Raw genomic sequence first — 12,961 nt, 5'->3', positions numbered from 1 at the left:
TCTGGTTTCGGCTCAGGTCATGGTCTCATAACTTGTAAGTTCGAGCCCCACACTGGACTGTGGGTTGATAACGCGGAGCCTGCTTGGGATTCTGTCTCCCTCTCTCTCTCTGCCCTTTCCTTGCCCATGTTCTCTCTCTCTCTCTCTCTCTCTCTCTCTCTCTCTCTCTCTCTCTCTTCTCTCTCTCCCTTTTTCTCTCTCTCTCTCTCAAAAATAAATAAATAAACATAAAAATATAATACTCATAGTATAATTTTTATCTACATTGCATGTATAAAGAAAACACGTTCATTACTACTCAATCTTTCAGAAAGAAACAGAACTATCTAATAATTTTTCAGCAAGGATGGCTGAAGTGATGTTTAATGCTCACTGTAAGACAGGCTCAAAAATATATATATATGAAACACTATGTAAGTGAACAAGTTTTACATAAATCATAGAGAATTATTTTAAATTCCCTTCACTTGAAATTTCCCTTAAAAAGCTTATTAGAAGGTGTCTAGTGCAACTCAGAAAACTGTATCAATTGACACAACTTAGTCTGAAGATGAATAGAAATTACATAGAAGAAACTACTGAACCAAACATGGGAAATAATTCAAAATTTATAATTCATAAGATATTATACATCTCCAAAATGTATTTTATTTCAAAAAAAGGGATTAGCTGTCATAAATTCTAACCCTAGTGGTTTACTGGGGCAAGCTTGGTACTGGCTCACAAGACCTGACTGTGCTCATTTCTCCCCAATTCTATGTTCAGCGATGTCATATTAATAACTTGAAATTAGCCATGATAGGAATATTTACACCATGGAAATGTTATAAAAAGGACTCTAGACAATAACATGGAAAATTAGAAACCAAGCAAGATCTCACAGACGATCTCAGAGAAGTGAAGAAACATAAAGTAGTGAATGGAGAGGCTGGAAAAGCTAGAATTTGAAAGCAAAGTAAAGAGCTGATGGAGCTCCAAGGAGAAAAACCTCTAGGAAACTGCACAGGCAGCATCTGACTCATTTGTTCAATAATAAGCTGTATAGAGTGAAACTCTATGTGGTTGAGCAAAGAGCAAGCAAGGCAAGCTGTAGGCTGAACAATTCCCACAGCTCTACCTAGCCAGAATGTATAGATATCCTTGAACACCTAAGGCATTCACGTGAGAACCCAGAAAATGTCATACCATAGCAGGAGAGGTAAACCAGCCTAGGATAAACTACATTTTATTTTTTCTAATGTTTATTTATTTATTTTTGAGAGAGACAGAGGAGGGGGGAGGGGCAGAATGAGAGGGAGACTGAGAATCCCAAGCAGGCTCAGCGCTGTCAGCACACAGCCTGACGTGGGGCTTGAACACACCAGTCATGAGATCATGACCTGAGCCGAGACCAAGAGTTGGACGTTTAACCAACTGAGCCACCCAGGTGCCCTAATGGATAAACTACATTTTAAACCTAACACTGCTTATCATAATTTAACTACCTAGAAAACAAAATTCAACAATCTTTAAAAGAAAACTTGAATTAAGCATTCGTAATCACTTAATCAAAGTTTTAAATGTGCAAAGAAGCAGAGAAATGACTGCCATTACCAGGAGAAAAACCAGACAATAGAAATCCTGAAATGATCCTGAAATGACAGAGATAATGACATTAGTAGACAAGGACTATAAAACAGCTACTGCAAATATGCAGTGATAGTTACAAGGGTATACATATTTGTCATACTTCATTGGACTGTACAGTTGGAATGGAAATATGTAAATTATTCTTCAAATGCATTGATTTTTTAATGCAGTGCTGAGCATTTTTTAATTTCTACACTATACTTAACATTAATTTTACACATTTAATGATTCTGTTTGGATTATTATCTGTTCCTTATTAAAGGAGTATTTCTTATAGAAAATTATACATAAATAAAACTTATGTGCAGGTAATATGTTCTCTTCTATAATTTTTTGTTAGCAGGCATTATAATCTTTTCTTTTTTACTAAAATTCATATAACATTCACGAACTGTATATGAGCAAACAAAGGGGGCATATTTTTTGAATGGCTAAAATTAAGAAAAATTCATCATTAGTCAATAGAGATACGATATATTCCCATATATAACTGAGAAGGTATGAGAATGAGAAAGTGAGTAGGTGAGAAGCATGAATGGGTAACTATTTTTTATACACAACATGTTGAAAACATGAAAACATCAGCACAGACTTAATTATAGTATAATTTTAAAAGTATCTTATATTAAGACTAACTCAGTTATATCTTAGAAAATATTCTTATTTTTTTTTTAAAAAATAATGATAACAATGATTCAACCCACAAGCACATTTAGCAGGTGTGTCCGACGTCATATCTCATGGGGGTACAGAAAAATAAAAAAAATAGTTCCCACCCACATGAGCTTACAGTCTAACTGAGAAGACCAGACATCCTAGAATAGGACATATACCAGACATATACCAGAAATATAGATACATGACAGGAGCTAATAAATCACTGAATAAGTTATAGTTTGTTCTTGGGATTACTAAAGCATGATTTTCTGCATGCCTCATCTGTCAATAATCATGTATTGTCCTGTCATAGTCCTTTCCTTTCCCACTTATCTTACTTAGTTTTGAACTGTTACTTTATCACTTATTGTAATTAAACTTTTCATATATGCATTAACCTTAGCTTAGAGACCATTTTTTTGTGGCAGGCAATGTCGTGTGGCAAAAAAATTCTATCACTGAATCCAAAAAACTGAGTTCAAATCTATGCTATTCCACTAACAAAACTTCCTTGAACCTCTGCAAATGATGTCTTCCAATAACTCATAAGAACTGATTTTGTGATCTTTTTTTATTTACTTTGAGAGAGAGAGAGAGACAGAGAGAGTGCAAGGGAAGAGGGGAGTGAAAGGGAGAGAGAGATTCTTAAGCGAGCTTCACACTGTTAGCATGGAGCCCAACGCTGGACTCGAATCCATGAACTGTGAAATCATGACCGGAGCAGAAATCAAGAGTCAAATGCTTAACCAACTGAGCCACACAGGCGCTCCTGAGTTGGTGATCTTTATTTAGACACTATATATGCAATGTAAATGTGCATGATTAATTATTAATTTGCTGTGTCAATAAGTAGAAATTAGTAGTGATGGAGAACAGAAAAAAACATTAATTAGTCTGTTTCTGAGCACTACTATTTGTTTTCCAAAAGAAGAAATGGCGGCTCCGAAATAACATGAACACTAACAACGTACTCACAAGTAGACACTACCTATGTCATAATTCCAATTACATAAATTTATACCTGAAAATGGCTATAAACACTCATTCCCAACACAGAGATATAATACTGAAGAAACACAGAAATAATAATTTTTATGTTTTATATCATGTTACAGTAGAGTTTATGTAAACTTTTCAAAGAAAAATAACTCAAAGGATGTAAAACTCTTACAAGTATCCTTTTATTAATAATAATGATAATAAAAACTATCATAAGTTCCATTTCTTGGAAAAAATATTGGGCACCAGGTACTACGTAAGATTCTTTTTTTTTTAAGTTTATTTATTTATTTTGAGAGAGAAATGGCGCAAGCAGGGAAGGGGCAGAGAGAGAGAGAATCCCAAGCAGGCTCCTCACTGCCAGCTCAGAGCTTAATGTGAGGCTCCAACCCACGAACCATGAGATCATGACCTGGGCTGAAATCAAGAGTTGGATGTTTAACCAACTGTGCCACCTAGGCACCCCCAAGGTTCTTTTATTAGTATTTATAGTAATACTGTTATCCTCATATTACAAATGACAAAATTGATATTCAGAAAGACCAAACAGTTGACATACGGTCATATAGCTTTACTTTTTCATTTTTAGGCAGAAGTATGATTTAAAACTGGGCCTGAGTCATTTGAATCCATCAGATTGTCTCCTGATATTATTGTCAAATTTGCTAACTCATTTAGTATTATTGAATCAAGTATTTAAAATTCTGGAAATAAATGCAGGTAAAGTAATACTTGGAATGTATCAGAAGTAAAACATGTAGTGAAATTTTCAATTTAATTTACATTAACAGGATCTACTAGGGAAACTGCTCTAATCAGATGTTCAGTGCCTAATGTCTTAGTATAATTGAAAAACTGATATCATGTACTCTATAAGAAATAAGTATATATCTATTTTTTAATTGCTAGCAATAACTGTTTAAAAATTAAACACACCATGCAGTGAAACTCCATATTGATTTTAAAGTTAATAAGCTATTCTTTAAACTTACTTAACTTCTTACTTAAAATACATATAATGTAAATCCTTCTATGATTTTACATGTTTAATTTTATCAAAATAAAGAACATAAATATTAACATATAAATTGTCACAGCTCAGGTCAATCAGAATAGTATCAAATTATCTGTGTCATAACCTGTCCTTAATACATTTATTTCTGCCATGCCAATCTTTCATTCTTCAATGAAAGCCAAAGGAAATATAATATATACTGGTATGACATTCTCAGTTCGCAAAACATTGGAAATCAGATGGCTACTGGAAGTGGCCTTGACTACTATGTACCTATGAAATGTACCTGATGTACCTAGGAGAATGGATTTCAGGATGGGTAAAATCTATCCTTAATAAAATATGTCTTTTCATTGTTTAAAATTAATCATAAAGTAGAACTATTCAAGTTCTATAACAGGCTCCCAAAATTTCAGCAGACTTGAAGAAAAGCAGAACTTTTGGAAATAAAAATATAATAGTTAAAAACAAAACAAGAAGGAAGTGTTAAACAACAGATTAGACAGAAGTGAAGAAGAATCAGGGAAAAGGAAGACAGAGTTGAAGAAACAAAGAGCAAACAAGATAGAAAAATATGGGGAAAATGAAAAGATATAGAAGATAGAATAAGAAGACCGGAGATAATTTTAAACAGAGAACCAGAGGAGAGTGTAAAAAAAAAAAAGGCTGAAGAATCTGTATTTGAAGAGAAAATCACTAAACACATCCAAATAGTAAAAGCAACTAAATGAATCCACAACTAGGCACATGGTGTTGAAACTGCAGACACACAGGCAAGGGAGTAGGTGAAAAGAAGTCAAATCCTCAAAAAATGAATGGCAGCCATATCAGAGCAGACTCCTCTACATCAATAATGAAAGCCAGAAAATTATAAAATAACATCTTCGGCATGATGAAAGGATATAATCAGCAATAGAGAACTGTGTTTGAATATACTGTCTTTCTGGAATTAATGTAAAATAAGTCCACATGAATATTATCTATATATAAGAACAATAATTTCAAAATTAGAGACATTATTAAAACTTAATTTAAATAAATGAAAATCATAAGTAAATCAGAAGAGTGATCATAACAAAGTGTTCTAAGATCCCAGCCCTTAATTATCATTTTTACTTTACACTTTAAATATACATGGTAAAACTCAAGAATAGCCACAAGAATAATAGTTCCAAACCAGAAAAGGGGGAAAATGGGATGAAAAACAAACACACACCAAACTTCATCAATCCAACATGAAGCAAGAAAGAAGTTACAACGTATCCGACAAGTGGATCATATGAACAGATAAAAAAGATACAGTAAGATAAACAAGAATAAAAATAAATATAAATGCAATAATTCATCAGTTATACAAAAGAAAATTTCTGATTGGATAATTTTAGGACTCTGGCTATATACCAAAATCTAAAACATTAAAATACTAAATCCTAGCAAGAATATAAATAAGCAACAGACATTTTTATTCATTGCTAGTGGAAATATAAAATGTACAGTTACTTTGGAAAACAGTTTGGCAATTTCTTACAAAACTGAACATCTTGAAATATGATCTAACAATCACAGTCTTTGGTATTCACTCAAATGAGCTGAAAACTCGTGTTCACACAAAAACCTACACATGAATTATTATAGCAACTTTATTCATAAGTACCCAAACGTGGAAGTAACTAAGATGTCTTTAAATAGGTGAACAGATAAACAAACTGTGTCTGTTTAAACATCCATAGATTTCCATAAAATGGAATATTATTCAGCAATAAAGACAGATAAGCTATGAAACTACAAAGAGATAAGCTGTAAAAAAAAGACATGGAACAATCTTAAATGCATATTTCTAAATGAAAGAAGCCAATCTGAAAGGGCCATATACTATGATTCCAACTATATGACACTCTGAAAGCCAAAACTATGGATATAATAAAAAAAAATTAGTGGTTGCCAAAGTTTCAGGAGAAAGGAAGGAGGGATGAATAGGTAAAGCAAGGAAGATTTTTTTTTTTTTAGATCAGTGAAACTATTATGTATGATACTATAATGATATATGTCATTATACATTTGCCAAAACTCACAGAATTAACAATATAGATTGAACCCTAATGTAAACTATAGACTTTAGTTAATAATAATGTGTCATTATTGGCTCTTCATTTGGAACAAATGCACCACACTAATGTAAGATGTTAACAATGGGGGAAACTAGAGGTGGGGGTAGTGAGATCATGTACGGAAGGAACCTCTTGGTACCTTCTGTTGAATTTTTCTGTAAATACAAACTGCTCAAAAAATAGTCTATTATTTTTTTCAAACAGAGAAAAATAAATATAATATTTTTACACCAAAAAAGAAACACAGCTATAGGGACACAAGACAAATGTAAAGCATACAGATTTTGAAAGTCTGAATGGAAACAGATGGGAAAAGATATACAAAGCAAACATGAACCAAAGGAAATGTGAAATAGCCAAACACTTTTCAGACAAAATAAAACTAAATTGTTCCTAGAGTTAGGATGGTAATTTCATTATAATAAAACATTCAATTAACTAGAAATAGATAACATATGTAATTCTAAATTATATGCATATAATTTAAAAGCCTCCAAATATACAAAGCACAAACTAAGAAGAATAAAATCAGAAATTTGCAATATCAATACCACTGAGAGACACTGACACACCTCGTTCAAATACCAATAGGATAATTAGGGAAAATTACTAATGACAGAAATTTACAACAATAAAATTAGCAAAATTAATTTAATGAAACCATTAGACTCTGAAATCAACAATTAGGGAATTCTTCTCAAGCACATACTGAATATTAACAAATATTTACCACAGTCTGGGTCAAAAAGTAAGTTTCAAAAAATTTCAAAATATAGAGCATCTTCACTGATTGCAGTGAGATTAATTATAAGTTTATAAAAACAAACAAAATACAAATTTTGAAAACACACAACTGCATAACTCATGAGTCAGAAACTAAATAAATCATACTGAAAATTTTTACTTAGAATTGAATAAAAATAAAAAGAATACTTCATATAACTTATAGAATATAGTAAACTTAGTATCAAGAGGGCATTTATAGCCTTAATGCTTCTATTAATCTTAATTAAGTTTTAGTTAGGTACTGTTACATAAATTAACCCAAAGAAATCATTCTAGTCTTCAAGAAAAAGCTTCCCAGATTCTTTGGGAATATGATTTGCTTTATAAGATAATATTAATATGTTTTAATTTTTAAACTATCATGAAATTTCTAAGAGTATATCCTAAATTTGTTACTGAAATCTTTTTTTTTGAAACATTTGTGATATTGACAAAAAGCATATTCCATATACCTACAAATATCTAGGAAACGAATAATAAGCATGCTAAATATATGCTCTGAGGGTAGGTGATGGGTATTGAGGAGGGCACCTGTTGGGATGAGCACTGGGTGTTGTAGGGCAACCAATTTGACAATAAATTTCGTATTAAAAAAAAAAAGAAACCATAAATAAATAAATACATAAATACATAAATAAATAAATAAATAAATAAATAAATAAATACTCTATAGCACCAGAACAAAATGTTGTAACTTAAGCATTCATAAACAAGAAATTAATATTCAAATTGATAAAAGATGCACTCTACAGATGCCCTTTCAAGTAAAAATTCAGTGGAAAAGCTAGAAAATTAACAAAATAATTTTAGCTTTAAAGTATTTGCTTTAAATGGATGATTAAGGGGCACCTAAGTGGCTCAGTTGTTTAAGGTCTGACTTTGGGTCAGGTTATGATCTCGTGGTTCATGGGTTTAAGTCCCATGTTGGGCTCTGTGCTAACAGCTCAAAGCCTGGAGCCTGCTTCAGATTCTGTCTCCCTCTCTCTCTGCCCTTCCCCAACTCATGCTGTCTCTCTCTCCCTAAAATAAGTAAACATTAAAAATTTTATTTTTTTAAAAAAAATATTAAGTCATTCCATAAAGTTGTTGTTATATCTTTAAGTATTGACCACTGAGTTATCCAGAAATGTGACTTTGTGCTTGTGTGCACAATTTAGCTAATTCTGAAGATTACTTTGAGACACTTTAGAATTCTCAACTAGTTTTAGAATGGTGAATCTTTGTAGTGAATACTATAAAACTACTTCCATATTATTACTTAAGTATTTATGATTTTTATACATATCAACTTTTACAGAAAGTCTACTTATATCCTTGGTATTCTGTCACCAGATGCCAAACAAAATAGCATATTCCTACAATCATATTTTCTTGCCGAGCTACAGCAGGTATTATTTACATAGACTATAATAAGAATAGAACTCCTGAGATATGCAACACTGTGGCCCAACTGATAGACAACTATACAAAAACCTTGCAAATATATTATTGATTTAAAAAAATAAACGTGACACATACAGACAATAAATACAAATTTAAAATTATAGGTCCATGCAAGCCTGGATATCTTACAGTACCATTGTGTCATTCTATAGCTCCACTTGAAAATGTCTTATATTTCACATATTATTCTTTTCCTGTGCCTTTTGTTTTAACTTAATGCTTCCAAATCTCTTACATCTACTATTTCAAGTGATCGAAATATATCATCATTTCAATAGTACAACTCTAAGGCTACCTGTATTTTAAATTACAAAGTAATAAACATGTTCTTTCACAATCTCAAAGCATCAAATTTGCATGATTAGATTTAATCATAAAGCTTCAAATTTCTCATACTTAAAAATGTCTCCTTTATATAATACCTAATAGTTGATTTAAGTAGAGAATTATAAATGTAATGTGTGAACTATGGTACTGAAATTATAAAGATACAATTCCAAAAGATAGAGTCTTCTATCAACATACAATATTTTCAGTACAGAATAATTTTTCTATATTCAATTAAATTCATGTTTTAAATAACTTAGTAGGTACTTTTTAATACCAGTTTAGGTGATTATTTTCCATGTAGCTCTAGAAAAATATTTTCAAGATATAAGTAATTATTAAAGAAAAAAAATTCCAAAATTGCTAAAGAAATTCTGAACAAAATAAAAGTCTCTAAATGCACTTGAAGAGCTATACTTTAAGTCCAACTAACTAAAAAGAAAAATGTCAGTACAGGGTATATAAAGCATTATAAGAAATAATACAGTAGCACCATAATTCTCTTTCATTTACAAGAACAATTGAACACATTTTCCACCAGAGTGGCTACTGATCTTCACTGAAAATGGCAAATTGCTTTATTTTATTCTATCACACAGTTTTCTTTGAAATGGTGCTGTTTGGGGGCATCAGTCTCAGTGTGGCTTGAGCAGAGACAAAGAGAGATATTTATTTGTTCTAGACCAAAATGGTACTTGAAAGTGGACCGGAGACCAAGTACAATTTATAATTTACCAGATAGCCACCAGTAACCTGAGAAAGAAAGGCAGAAAGAGAATAAATTGCTAAAAAATGGAGAAACTGGGGCGCCTGGGTGGCTCAGTCGGTTAAGCGTCCGACTTCGGCTCAGGTCACGATCTCGCGGTCCGCGAGTTCGAGCCCCGCGTCGGGCTCTGGGCTGATGGCTCAGAGCCTGAAGCCTGCTTCCGATTCTGTGTTTCCCTCTCTCTCTGCCCCTCCCCCGTTCATGCTGTGTCTCTCTCTGTCTCAGAATTAAATAAACGTTAAAAAATTTTTTTTTTAAATGGAGAAACTAATGTTCTAAGAAAGAATAAAGTTTCCATAGCAAAAACCATATCCCAGATGAACTGCAGTACCCAAAGGTAATTATAAAAAACATTAATCAAAACCTCAAAATATTAGAGTGGAGAAAGCTTTTGAGAACCTTGTTCTCAAAAAGGCTTATTGAATGAGAGGATGAGGAAATTACTTCAAGTTTATATAACTATTATTCATCTGTTATTCAGCCACTCCTATGTTCTAGTCCCTGAAAATATGACATGAGAAAAAGTCAGTATTATGTCAGCCATAACTCAAATTAAAAAAAAAAAAAAATTTAAGTCAGTATCTGCCCTCAAATATCATCCTGTTGAGTAGTTAGATGAACTGCATTCTTTTTGGGCTCTAAGATGTGTCAGCTGTGCAGATATTTACATATTAATTATTCTTTCTGCCTTAAGGTGCCCTCATCTGTTAACAGGGATTAAATGCTTGCTGTCACCTTTCATATCTATTGTCTTCAAGACAATGCAGTCCATGACTTAATTTCTCCCTTTGGGTTTTTAATATTTAAGATACAACATTCCATTTGCATGTGAAAATTGTAAAAGTAGGAAAAATCAAAACAACTGAAGTCTCTAGACCTCATCTATAATAAATCATTTGGGGGGGCTAGAGAAAAAAGTAATTAAAAAGGATCCCATTGATCTACATGGACTAAGAAGTAAATCTATATAAAACTTACTCTGTTCTATTCTATTTAAACTATTCTATATAAAACTATCCTAAATAAAACTGATTCTACTAACTGGAGAATTAGAGATTATTTCTGAGATTATCTAGCATAGCTTGCTATTTAGGAGAGAAGATACAGAAAGGTAAAAGTGATTTGCTCAAAAACATGATGTGTTACTACTGGTAGAGATAGAACTTGGATTTCAGGAGGGTTCCCGTCATTCCCAGAATTGATAAAAGGCTCACTGTGCCTAAACTGTATAAATAATGTAGTTGATGCTGAACACCTGCCTTTCTTCTGGGAATGTATAATTTTGATATATGCCAGGCAGAGGGTGCCCTCATCACCATCCCCTAATAAAAATGCTGGTGTCGGGGCGCCTGGGTGGCGCAGTCGGTTAAGCGTCCGACTTCAGCCAGGTCACGATCTCGCGGTCCGTGAGTTCGAGCCCCGCGTCGGGCTCTGGGCTGATGGCTCGGAGCCTGGAGCCTGCTTCCGATTCTGTGTCTCCCTCTCTCTCTGCCCCTCCCCCGTTCATGCTCTGTCTCTCTCTGCCTCAAGAATAAATAAAACGTTAAAAAAATTAAAAAAAAAAATGCTGGTGTCAAGCCTCTACGAAGCTTCACTGGTTGGCAACATTTCACACTTGTCACCACTCATTACTGGAGGAATCAAGTGTGTGACTCCATCAGGAATGGACTCTGGAAGCTTGTGTCTGGTTTCTCTCAGACATTGACCAACCTACCTTTTCCTTTTTCTGTAATAAATCATAGCCATGCATGAGTATGACTATTTACTGACTACTGTGAGTCCTAGAAAATCATCAAAACTAGAGATAATAATAGCATCCTCCTGACAAAGAGACATTTGTTTTTAATATGAAAATGTTTCCAGGGTGCCTGGTGGCTCAGTCAGTTGAGCATCCGACTCTTGATTTCAGCTCAGGTCATGATCCCAGGGTTGTGGGATCAAGTCCCACATCCGGCTCTGCACTGAGCATGGAGCCTGCTTGAGATTCTTTCTCCTTCTGCCCCTCTTCCCTGTTCATGCTCTCTCTTGCTCTCACTCTCTCCCTCTCTTAAAAAAAATCATATATATATATATAAACACACACACATATATGTATATATATACATATGTATACATATATATACATATATGTGTATATACATGTATATATGTATATACATGTATATATACATATGTATATGTGTGTGTACATATGTGTGTATACATATACATATGTGTGTATATATATGTGTGTGTGTGTATATATATATATATATATATATATATATATGAAAATGTTTCTAACCAGTGGTGCAGATTCCTCCAGACTCCTACCCTATGATGTTAGAAACTGGCTTAAACTGGAAGAAAATGTTTCTTCATAAGGAAATGTGACATATGAGAAAAAAAATCCATGGTATATTTACTGAAAACCTAATGAAGAAGAACCTCTTAAAGGTTTCTACTATAATAAAAAGTTTACACTGTGAAAAAAACAAATCAAGAAAGTGATCCTTAGAGTATAAAAAGATACCTCACATTTTAACATAGAAATCTTAGGTTAATTAAGCACAAGAATAGCCTATCAAAAAAAAAAAATTCAAGAGATATTACATGAGATGAAACTTCTGAAAAAAATAAATTTCTTACATTGAAAGTGACAATATCATAGTAGTCAAAAAATAAAGTTTCGTATTTTAAAAGTCATTGCACAGGGTTTATGTTGCTTATAGATCTATTGTTCCATGTTGGTCAATGATTAAGAAAACTGAGTTTCTGTCAGTGGAATAAAAAGTCCAAAACAAAATGTAATTTTTAACATGTTTTAAGCATTGTTATTAATAGTTAACAAATATAAAAATATAAGGCTTCAAAGGTTGTTTCTATAATATAATTACAGATTATTATAGAATCAGAATATATGTCTATAAAATGAACTACAAAGTTTATAATCTGAAGACTACTCAATGTATGGATCTTTGCCTTTCAAAAACACACTGTAAGAAAGTGAGCTTCGGGGCGCCTGGGCGGCTCAGTCGGTTGGGCGTCGGACTTCAGCTCAGGTCACGATCTCGCGGTCCATGAGTTCGAGCCCCGCGTTGGGCTCTGGGCTGATGGCTCAGAGCCTGGAGCCTGCTTCCGATTCTGTGTCTCCCTCTCTCTCTGCCCCTCCCCCGTTCATGCTCTGTCTCTCTCTGTCTCAAAACTAAATAAACATTAAAAAAAATTTAAAAAAAAAAGTGAGCTTCACCA

Source organism: Lynx canadensis, chromosome C2 (assembly GCF_007474595.2).
Source record: "Lynx canadensis isolate LIC74 chromosome C2, mLynCan4.pri.v2, whole genome shotgun sequence".
NCBI lineage: Eukaryota > Metazoa > Chordata > Mammalia > Carnivora > Felidae > Lynx > Lynx canadensis.
Note: the sequence above shows the minus strand (reverse complement) of the source record.